Here is a 12,578-nt window from a genome sequence, read left to right as displayed (position 1 = left end):
GCCCCTCCTTGTACATATCTGTTGATAGTTGTTGATAGTTTGCTCATCTCCCTTTTCTCTTTTCCCTTCCTTCCTTTGATGTCGGTTGGTCAGATATCGCATCTTTTGCATTGTTTCCTTCATTTGCATATATTTTCTTCCACCCATTATTATTCTTCTACTTCCTATGTAATTTTCTAAAAGGTACCCTTCACTCTTAAATGTTAATTGAAATTTTTATTCTCTTAATTTTAATATCTAACGACTCAGTTTTCTGATGTTCTTCTCTTATGCCTTCTTATTCTCTTTCTGTGATGTAATATCACATGTTACATCTCTGAGGCTCTATGTTACAGGGTTTTTTTTTTTTGTTTTTTTGGGTTTTTTTTGTTTTTTGAAGTTGTCTTTTACATTCTAGAGTGGCTGTTATATTCCTTTATTTATTTATCACCTGTTTTTTGTGTTTGGTCTCTTTTATACTGGAGGCTTCGCTGAAATGTTTAACTCTTGGCCATCCATTGGTGTCAAATATAAAGCAGTTAAAATAACTGAAAATTCTGTGTACAAGGGCAGAGCCGGCACAGGGTGGACCTCTCTGAGGCGTAATCAGCAGTGAGCAGGGTCTTCCATTGGGTGACTCCATAGTGTCAGCAAAGGAAGGCATTTCTCCTCGGGGTGTCAGTCCTGTCCTGCCTGGGAGAATTATGCCTGAATCCTGGAGTTCCGGGAGAGTGTGGGGTGGGGGGACGGAGGGAACTAGGGGCTTTCAATTCCATTCGCTGACATTCACTGTATTCCCTATTTTTAGGCTGCTCTGTTTGCCTGAATGAGTAGAGTTTCAGTTTCAATTTCCCCAACCTCCTTCTCCTTCAGTGGGGGGAGGGTAGAGGCAAGGTGGTTGCCTGGCCCTGTGACCGGCAGAGGGGCCCCACTCTGCCTCCAGCTTCTCCTCTCTAGGTCCTCCCCTATGCTTGGTGCCCCGAATCCTGGGGTGTTCCAGGTCTTGCGTCCTGCTGACACACTCCTGTGTGACCAGTAAGTGACAGCCAACTTTTATCATCTCAGTCAGCAGCCATTCCCCTCCTTCTGTCTTCTAACCAGGACCTAACATCTCTTGTCCCATGTTCACTTCTCCTCTAGTCTCCTCCTTTGCTCTTTGTGCCCTTATCCTCTCCTCTTCACTTCCTGTCATTTTAGAAGAGATTGAGCTAAAAGGAATATTAACAGACAGGAACTGAACTAAAAACTCTTTAACACTGATCTTTCTCTACTGGCTTGGATTCTACATTATTTAGAAATAATGTACCTCAGTAAGGTTGTGGCTGTGAGATCATTCTCCACTGAATCAAAGCACCACAAACACTTCCGTGGCCTTTCAGACACCAGAGGTCCCCTCTCGAGGTAATAAAGTATGTCGTACTGGAAAGCTCAAGTGTGTCTAAATTTCCTAGTCAAGAGTTTCCAGATCTTTAAAGAAAAACTTTAAGAAATGAGTACTTACCAAGTGTTAATGGTGTGCATGTCACTAACAGAGGTCTCTAATTTAGCCCTCACAGAAACTTTTGAGATTGGTTCTGCTGTATACCCATGACTATTTTTATAGGTGAGAAACCCCAAATCAGAGGTTAAAAGAAATTTCTTAGTATTCTACACAGCCAGTAAATAGTAGGGTGAGGGCCCATTTCACAATTGACTTCTAAATCCACATTCTCTCACAAATTAATTCATGTGGTGCCTCAGTTTGAGGTTGAAACATCTGCCGAAATTCATAGGCTTCATCAGCATTCAAGTGATAGATTATGTTCAGTTATGATCTCTTCTGAAGTTGTCCTAGAAGTCATGGCTTACAAATTTTTTTTTTTAGGTATTATATGTATCTCTAAAATTATGCATTCACATTGGAAAGTCAAAAGCACATTTCAAAAAACACACAAGTCAGTTAAACTCATTTTTCCTATTGAAATATTTTACTTTTCAAAGTAGTTTTGGGCTAAAGTTATGAACACTTCCTTTCTTTTCTCTTTTCTCTTTCTTTCCTTTTCTCTCTCTCTCTTTTTTAGCTAAGATTCCCATCTATTAAAACTACCTAAATGAAAAAAATCAACCAATCAATCAGTCAATCTACTTGAATATGGAACTTTGGCATATGCGGAAGACAATGGCATTTACCCGCTTTGAGCAAAGGGGTTTTTTTAATTCATTTTGTTGCACTTGTTTTGTATCTTCTTATTTATTTATGTATTTAATTTATTTTTTGTATCTTCTTTTTAAAAAGAAGAATGGTAAAAAGAGCTTTGGCACTTAAGGGCCAGATAGTCCTGGGTTCATTGGATTTTCAGCTTTGACACTTAGTAGCTGTGTGAATTTAAACAAATTTCTTAAGTCTGCTTTATCTCCATATTCCAAGTTGGTGGTAATTATAACTAACTTGCAAGTTTGTTAACAGGGTTAAAAAAGACAATGCCTTAAAAGACCTAGTAGAGTGTGTCCTTAGCCCCTTATCTCAGCCAGATTTGTTTGTTGCAAAAAAAAAAAAAGTCAGATTCAAGCTAGTTCAAGTAAAAGAAATTATTGTGGAGGCGTGTGTAAATAGAAATTTCACCAAAGGCACATTAGAATGAAGGCAACTTGCAAAACAAGCTTTGCCTGCTTTCCTGTGTACAATGCGTGGGCTCTGCCTGCAATGTTACGTCTGCTTCCCTCTGGACTCCTGTTCATTCTCCTCTCCCTCTACTAACCTGTTTCCTCTACTGATTTGTCATTCTGCTCTTTAAAACTGCTGCTAGTACGTAGATTGGACTTAACCACACTCTCAACTCTTTTATTTATTTATTTATTTATTTATTTATTTATTTATTTATGAGAGAGACAGAGAGTGAACATATGAGTGGGAGAGAGGGGCAGAGGGAGAGAGGAAGAGAATCGTAAGCAGGCTCCATGCTCAATGCAGAGCCTGATGCAGCGCTCAATCCCATGACCCTGGGACCGTGACCTGAACCGAAATCAAGAGTTGTGCACTCAACTAACTGAGCCACCTGGATGCTCCCCAGCTTTTTCTTAGGATATTTCCCAATGTATCCTTTTGTTTCTGCCTATACTAATAATCCATTGACAGATTACTTCTGTTTTAGTTTAGAGTTTCAAGAGTAATTATCTTTATAAAAAAAAAATTTGTTTGATTGATATTCAGAGTTTACACTAATTCAAAGGGATACATGTACCCCTCTACAATAGCCAAATTATGGAAACAGACCAGTGTCCATGGAACATATAAAGAATATATAAAGAAGATGTGGAATGTTACTCAGCCATAAAAAAAGAATGCCGTCTTGCCTTTTGCAGTGACATTGATGCAGTAGAGGGTATTATGCTATGAGAAATAAATCAGAGAAAAAAACACCAAATGATTTCAATCATATATGGAATTTAAGAAACAAAACAAATGAGCAAAGGGAAAAAGAGAAGTCAAGAGACAAACTCTTAATTACAGAGAACAAACTGATGGGAGGTGGGTGGGAGATGGGTGAAATAGGTGATGAGGATTAAGGCGGGCACTTGTCATGATGAGCACTGGGTGATGAATGGAAGTGTTGAATCACTATATTGTACCCCTGAAACTAATATAGCACTATGTGTTAACCAACAGGAGTTAAAATAAAAACTTAAAATTTTTTTCGTTTGATTTGTATTCAGGGTTTACATTACCGTAACTAGGTAAATGCCATTCATGCAATAATGTTTACATTTTTTTTATACCATTTTCATTTTCCTGAAGTTAATAGATACAATTTTTGTTTACTTACTCTTTTATGTACCTATCACTCATTGAGCTCCACACTTTCTAGCAGAGACAGAAAGTCCTCAGTTTAATTAAACAAATTAAACAGATCACACAATCTCTTGCTTATTCTTCTGGAAAATTATGGCCCCTTTATGTTGGCTTTGCTGGGATTGGAGGTGGGGTGGTTGCCTAGCTGGTCCACCAGGAAGGATTTGAGAGTTTAATTGTTGCTTCTACAGATTTTCAGTCTTTCTTTGTTCAGTCCCATTATGTGCCCTGAACTACAAGGGTACATTTGTGGGGCTCTCGTGTGGAATTTCCTGTTTCCCCTCAGCTCCCCCTTCATGCTCATCAACTAACCCCCCCCCCCCCACCACACGCTGTTAGGTGTACTACTCTGACAGTTCCTGGGTAACCAACTTCTTTCCGTCTCCTCAAAACATTTGCTTATCCTTTGCCTTCTGTTACTTTTAGCTCATATTCTTCTGGCCCCTGTGGGTTTACACTGATTTTTTTAAATGTTTTATTCTTTTTTTTTTTTTTTCAACGTTTTTTATTTATTTTTGGGACAGAGAGAGACAGAGCATGAACGGGGGAGGGGCAGAGAGAGAGGGAGACACAGAATCGGAAACAGGCTCCAGGCTCCGAGCCATCAGCCCAGAGCCTGACGCGGGGCTCGAACTCACAGGCCGCGAGATCGTGACCTGGCTGAAGTCGGACGCTTAACCGACTGCGCCACCCAGGCGCCCCTAAATGTTTTATTCTTATGTTAGCAGGGTTTCTAGAGGAAGCAAGGAAAAATGTGTACATTTAATCTACCCATGTTTAAAATAAAGTTTCCCACTTTCCAATGTGGAATAACTCACTGCTTCACAGCCCTGTCCCAAGTTCAGATGATTGCCTTTCTTTGTGTCCTCAAAGGACCCAGCAGAAACTTTCCAACGTGGGAGTAGCTTCTTTTTTAGTCTTTGGACCTTCAGCTGGAGTAGAAAGACGAGTCTTTATCTCGCAACCTGTTTCAGGGATAACTAGGAAGGAGGAGACGTAGCCTCTCCCTTTAAGGCACTTACATTCTAAGAAACATAAAATATGTTGACCTGAGGCAGTATGCTAATACAATCACATGATGGTTTTCCACTCTGCTTAAATCCAGAATGGAAGTTGAACATTTTGGAAGATACATCTCAGATCACTAAGGGATTATTGAATGTATCAATTTATATAGAGTTGCTAAGAATTACTTCCCTGAGTGTCTAATTTACCATCTCTAAGACTTTAGACTCTAGTTTAAATATACATATGTGCCACCATGAACTGAGCCTAAAACAATGAAAGGAAATGACTGAACATCCAGTTGGTATGTAAGTGCTTTGGCAATAGTATGTGGAGGACATTTGTTTTACTTTTCCTGCAAGTGAGACACACACACACACACACACACACACACACACACACACACTGAGAGGGAGGGAACAGGGGATGATATGAAACTTCCCTAGGTAATAAATAAGTAGAATTACTTTGATAGTGATTACCCTGTAACTTACTTGGTTCTAACTGATACATATTTCTAAGTCCTTTCTTTGCTAGTTTTCCTTTGAGCTGGAGCTTGGAGTTGATCTCAACCTCTTATTCTTCTTTTCCCATCTGTTGTCTTCAAATGAACTCATTTTCTTGCCCTACTAAAAACACAAGAAGCCCTTATTCATTCTGTATCTCGTTATGGTGATTAAAGGGAATTAACCTAGATTGCTGGGAATCATTCATCCCCTCCCTCCTCTTTCTCTCCATTTCCAAATTGCTACCAAATCCTTTTATTTCTACTATCTGATTGTATATTGAAGCCATACGCTGCTCTCCACAACTGAATTCAGACCTTCTTTCCCAGCTGGCCTATGGCTAGCCCCTCTTAAGTGGTCTCCCTGACCCTAGACTCTGCTTTAGCCCCCACACTGCCAAGGTTTTCTTCCTGAAACACAGGTGTGATCATGGATTTCCTTGGTTTCAGATATTTAAAAAGCTTTCCATGCCCTATGAAATCAATCCCAAATTCCATAGACAAGAATTCTAAGAGCTTTCTAATTTGACAATACTTTTCTAACTTTCCATCAGGTTGTTTCCTCCATGCAGCCTCTGATCCCAGTCACGTTACTTGACCTTTAATGCGTCCGTGCCTAGCACTTGGCTGTTCTCTCTGCCGTGAACACAGTTTCCTGTCTTGTCTGCCACATAAAATCATGTAGCCCCATCTCAGATACTACATTTCAAGACATCCCTTCCCTTACTAATCAATTTAGCGTCTATGGTCTCATGGTTCTTTGCTTACCCTTCTATTTTGCAACATCTCACATTGTACAGTAATCTTCTGCTTGTAAGTCTTTTCCTCCAATAGACCACAGGAAAAAATATTTTACTTATTTTTGCATCCCTAGCATCTAGTACCTGAGACAAAGTATGCACTCACTTAATCTTGACTGAATGATTAAAGAACTTTTTGCTATAAGTGTTTTTGGGAGAAATGCAGTTATTTTCTTTGCAGCAGGAAGTATCTCCGAAAATAAGTTTTCACTGCTGCAAACCAAACACAATGATTTCAGGACATATGTCTGTGGTCAGAGATCTAAGAACATAGCCCTCATTCTTTGATATCTTCCAATACATTTCTTCTGAAGGAAATGATTAGGGATATCATGCTCAAGCATTCTCGTAAAGTATATGAATCCACTTTGCCCAATGAGAGGATTATGAAATCTTAGTGTCCACAGGGATGTTAGTAGCAATACAACTCTTATGGGTTGAATTGTGTTCCCCCCAAAAGACATGGAGAAGTCATAACCCCCATTACCTATGAACGTGACCTTATTTGGAAATAGGGTCTTTGCAGGTGCAATCAAGTTAAGATGAGGTCACAATAAAGTGGAGTCTATTCCAATATGTATGGAGAGATGAGGCAGAAACACACAGGGAGAATGCCGTGAGGTGACAGAGGTAGAGACTGGAGTCCTGCAGCCACAAGCCAAGGAAGGCCAAGGATTAGCACCCATCACCAGAACCCAGCAAGAAGCAAGGAAGGACTGTACCCAGAGTCTCAGCAGGAGTATGGCCCTGCTGACACCACTGACTGTGTACTTCAGCCTTCCGAACTGTGAGAGGATACATTTCTGCTATTTAAACCACCAAGCAGGTGCTTGTGCCCTAAGAAGCTAATATAATGCAGGCCTTACCTGACGTCTTCAGGATCCCAGAGTTATGTTTGAATAACTCTTGAAATGGGAGACTTACTTCCTCCAAAAGGGGTGTCTTCCATAATAGTAAAGCCCAATGTGCTGGAATGTGTGAGAAGGATTTTCAGTTGACTCCCTGGGCCTTTTGCTTATTCTCAAACTGAAGATCATGACATATCTAGGTCCCATATTTTCAATAGCTTTTAATGACAGATTACATATGGGTATTTCTACATGAAATGACCGAGAATTGAAAAATAAGGTCTTCACTTTTCAAGCATATGGGGCTTAGCAGCTATTTTCCCTGGATTGACAAGAGACACTGGTATTTTTTTAGTGCGACCATACTCTGATTGACTGATGGTTTCTGTTTCTAATCACATCCTTTCAGGAAAGGGAAAATTATGTGGCTTCCTTCCTCCTACCTAGGCCTGATTAATCATAAGGGAGGTAAGATTTGCCAGTTTTCTGTTTCCTTGGTTGCTCAGGCACCCAGCTGGGTGGAAGACAGGTATAGGTATCAAGAAGTACTAAACCAGATTAAAGGAATTAGAAGTCAAAGCAGCTAAAATTCTAGTAAATATTATAGGATTAAGGGGAAAAGCAGGCTGCCTATAAAGTAAGTAAGCATCCCGTGGATATAAAAGAAGAGGGGAAAGCATTGCTCAGGTTTAGGATTGCCATCCCTCAAAGTGCAATGAAAGGTTTGTGTCCGTGTTTACTCTCAAATGGCCCGTGACATTGATGTAAGCTGTAATTTGAAGATCATTTCCACCTTTTTAGTTATCAGAGCTTTGGAGAAAACTGAAAACCAGGACCAGGAAGGTAAATAAATTCTACAGACCGCTGCCAACTGAAGAAAATAAATGTTATCTGTACCTGAGGTGTGAACAAAGGTAGTAGTAGGTACAGGATGCTCAGATAACCACTGAAGATGTTAATCAACAGCAACTCTGGGCACGTCTGTAAACAGAAGGGCCGCGTGGCTATTCTGTTCCCTCTCTGGCTTCTCCACCGGCACCATCCTCCCCATCCCCACCACAATACAAGTGATACATTTCTCAGACAATCCAGGCAATTAAAGGAAGCAAAACCTCATTGCCAGCCTTACCTTTTATACAAAATAACAGAGAGGAAAACGGCTCATTGGTTTGTTGTGGAGTTTTGACCTAGAACACTACTTTATCGTATTCAAAGTTCGACACTTGGCTTTGCGATCCGTGGTGTGGTCAGCACCTGTGCCACTGTGACCCCCGGGGGGTTGTTTTTGTGGGAGGGCCTCACTCTTCTCCTTGAAGTAGTTTCCTACTGCTCTACCGAGGTCTCTCAGGTCGCCGGGTCTTCGGTATTACGCTCACTTTGGGTTCTCTGCATAACATTCCTTCGGGATACTTTTCAATAAACTTATCTGGCTAAAGCAGAAATTAAATTTAGCATTTCTTAATTCAGAGAAAGGCTCTGTCTCTACTTGGGTTCAGCCAGGCCCGCACAGAACTGGCGGCAGGGAAGGGTTGGGCTGGTGCCACCTATCACAGGGTCCCTGATTCCTACCCTGCAAAAAACGATGCCGCAGCCTCTGCCTCTGGGTCCCACAATTCAAGAGTAGAAAGATGCACGGGGCACCTGGGTGGCTTAGTCGGTTAAGTGTCCAACTTTGGCTCAGGTCAAGATTTCACGGTTTGTGGGTTCAAGCCCTGCATTGGGCTTTGTGTTGACAGCTCAGAGTCTGGAGCTTGCTTCGGATTCCATGTCTTCCTCTCTCTCTGCCCCTGTCCCACTCGCACTCTCTCTGTCTCTCAAAAATAAACATCAAAAAAGATTTTAGAAAAAATAAAAAGAGTAGAAAGATGCACACCAAATCTAAATCTAGGAAACTGGGGGACACTTAAAGGTATTCAATTTTTTCCTTCTATATCTTCCTTGACTTGGCCGTATACCTCTTTCATTGTGCCTACTTATTTATATCTCCTCATCTTCCTGATCAGCTGTTGTCTAGCCATCCCTCCAGTCCTCTTGTGGGAACCAGGCCTTCTAGCTTACCTGGATTGTATGGGAGCAGGAGCCACTCAGATCGCACCTCCACATAGATCTCTTCCAAAGAGATACTTGCTTTTCAGTTGACCTTCTGGACTGGAGGCCAAACATTCCCAGACCTAGAGAGGTCTTACCCTACTGTTCTACAGTCATGCTGAATATTCTGCAGGGACATAAGCAAATGAGTTGCTGACAGCCCTCCATCCAGGGAGACCATGGTGTAAAGAAGATTTAAAACCAATACTAAAAGAACCTAAAAATTGGGTCTGCCTCACCTTATCATCATAAAGCAGAAATTCAATACAATACTGCAGGGGTAGGGGTAGGGGGTAGGGGATTGCCGCCTAAAGCCCCACTCTTAGCAAGCCATCCTCTTGGGTCCTGACATCATCTGTTGATCCCTGTAATAAAAAGGTGTTTAATTTGATGATTTTCAGACTCCTTATTGGTGTCCATCTGTGGCACTGGCCCTTCAGGCCTTCCACTGACTGTTTGTAGGTCTCTATGCCTTCCTCTGGGAGTTCTTTGCTTCTGTCCAGACACACTGTTCTCTGTCGTATCAGTCGTACTGAAAGTTGAAGTTCAAACTGGCTCAACCCTGAGGTGAACAAGGCTTCTTGCTCTTTGTTTCAAATGAGTTTGGGACCTACTTTTACCACATAAGCCACTGGCTTCAAGAATGAGTTTCATATAAAAGAAGCCTGCTTTATCTGGCTTGTCCCTACCAGCATACCAAATACAACTCTCTGGCCTTTCCTGCAATCTATTTCTAAACAATTTTCAGCTAAAATCCTAGTTTGGTCTCTCCTTCTTCCATAGGAATCACCTTTTATTATTTAAAAATCCTAAAGCAGAGTTTCTCTGACCTCAGTCTTTTCACACACCACCTTTACACATTTCTCTGTAGCTAATTACGACTTAAATAATTACCCACTTCATTTCTAAGTGAAAAAAATAATTAAATAATCATTCGCTTAGCACCCAAATCCTGGTGCTTTCTATCACTAGCACAACATAACGTACTTTGGGAAACCTGGTTTTCAATAGCCGACATTTTTCCACCAATGAAGAGGAAATGTATTCCTTCATAGTAGAAGATCATTTTGTAGATAAATTATTTTTCTAGAAAAAAATCATAAATGTGTTAATTTTGCAATGATTAATATACACTTGCTGTTGATATTCATTAATGCGTTTATGACCACAGATAGCGAAGTCAGTGAATTAAGGAATATATTGTAAAGAATAGGAGACCAAATTAGCAACCTGTCATGGCTTGGAGCCCTTCTGATTTCCCCCTTTCCTCAACACAAAATTTCTAGAAAACTCAGACCTCTGAGGCACCTAATCGTTTGATTAAATTATTGGCCAAGCTCTTGCATGACTGAAGTGCTTTTCTCTGCTTTGCTGGTATGGTTCGGAGTAAATTCTCAATGAGCCGAAGATAAAGTTGAGTAATCTGTAGGAGGATCTATTGAGTATTATATAGAGAATGGTTCTTATCTTCTCTGTGTAAGTGTCCTTCTTAATCTTCCATTTTGCTGAGTATCATTTACTAAAATGTTTATTTGTGTTTCAGGCTTTCAAGATGGCTCTCTTCATGAGCTCTAAAAGTTAGAAATAAATTTGTGTCATCTGTTTTTGTCCTCTTTAGATACATACAACCTTTGAATCACAGAATGATTGTAGGAAGGTATCAGAAAGCAGTAGCTTTCAATAAGTATTGCAAACAGTAGGAAATTGAGTTTTTCAGGTGTTCTGTAACCTAAGCAATGATCAAACACTGAAATACCCCATTCCAATTAGTTTACTCTTCTGAATCCAAGTAACATCTTTCAAAGACCTTAGTGAGTTGAGCAGTTTTTGTGGCAAAATGACTTGATTCCCCAAATTGTATTAGGGGAATCACTCTCATGAGACAGGATAATGCAGACTCTTGGCACCAAAGCCAAAGAGAGAACAACGTCCTGAATACATTTTCATCGGAGTGAGGAGATAATATGCAGGAAGCCCTGAGTTAACATGAGTTTTCAAGCCACAGCCTCTCAACTTTGAGAAAACAACATTACTATACTATTTGTGTTGCTTAATTGTTTCCTTAGTACCTGAACACTGTCATGGCTAAGTCCAAAATCTGTTACATTTCATGAGAAGTAGCATAATCTTATTACTTGGAATGTAAGTCAATCTGGATATAAAAAAATGAGAGATATTTGTGTGTAATGAGTAAAACACCCATTTGCCATTACCAAATCATAATGGTTGAAAACTAAGGGATTTTATAAAAAGACAGAACAGAATATTAAAGAATTAAATTAAACTTGAGTAACTTTGACATCAGCAAATATTTATAAAGAATGAATGTAAAACATTCTGAGAAATATCATAGTTTTGTGAACTGAAAAGGAAAAGTCTTGATCAACTGATGTGATAAATTCTAATCTTTTTAAAGGATACCATTTTCTTTTTTTAATGTTTATTTATTTATTTATTTATTTATTTGTTTGTTTATTTATTTATTTATTTTGAGAGAGAGGGAGTATGAGCAGGGGAAGGGCAGAGAAAGAGAATCCGAAGCAGGCCCTGCAGCTGACAGCGCAGAGCCTGATGCAGGGGTTCATCTCATGCCCCATAAGATCATGACCTGAGCTGAAATCAAGAGTTTGAAACTTAACCAACTGAGCCACCCAGACACCCTATAAATTCCAGTTTTTATCTGATGAAAATTGTAGATTTGTCAGATGAACTGAACAATGACTTTAGTAGAAAAACCTGGAATAGAAAGTGCCATATTACTCAGTAGATCCAGATTTCTGAGGAATTCAAAGCTGTGTGTGAGAGGGATAGGTACACTAGCAAGTGGGTTCCAGGTAAATAGGAATTCTCTGATACAATGTTGCATCCATATATCATGTTTAGAGGTAAAAATGTACCCTTTATTTATCATATACTAATTAAAATATTTATTTTATTTTTATGTAAGAAATACATGTACCATAAAAAATTCTTATAACAAAAACAGGTAACAATGAAATGAGAACTGAATAGCAATAAAAATAAGTTAAAATCTTGGAAACAAACCAACAGACACATGAAAAGATGGTCTCAATATTACTGATCATCAGAGAAATAAAAATCAAAACTACAATGAGATATCACCTCACACGTGTCACAATCACTAACATCAACAACACAAGAAAGAACAAGTGTTGGCAAGGATGTGGAAAAAGGGAACCCTTTTCCACTATTGGCGGGAATGCCAACTGGTGCAGCCACTCTGGAAAACAATATGGCGGTTCCTCAAGAAGTTAAAAATAGAACTACCCTACCATGCAGCAATTGCACTACTAGGCACTTACCTAAAGAATACAAAAATACTAACTCAAAAGAATAGATGCCCTCCAGTGTTTATAGCAACATTATTTACAATAGCCAAATTCTAGAAACAGCCCAAGTATCTATCAACTGATGAACGGCTTAGAAAAATGTGATATATATGTATATTACTACATACATATATATGTATATTATTCAGCTACAAAAAAGAATGAAATCTTGCC

The sequence above is a fragment of the Panthera onca genome, chromosome A2 (assembly GCF_046562875.1).
Source record: "Panthera onca isolate mPanOnc1 chromosome A2, mPanOnc1 haplotype 2, whole genome shotgun sequence".
NCBI classification, from domain to species: domain Eukaryota; kingdom Metazoa; phylum Chordata; class Mammalia; order Carnivora; family Felidae; genus Panthera; species Panthera onca.
The sequence above is the reverse complement of the archived record's forward strand: the minus strand, read 5'-3'. Positions refer to the sequence as shown.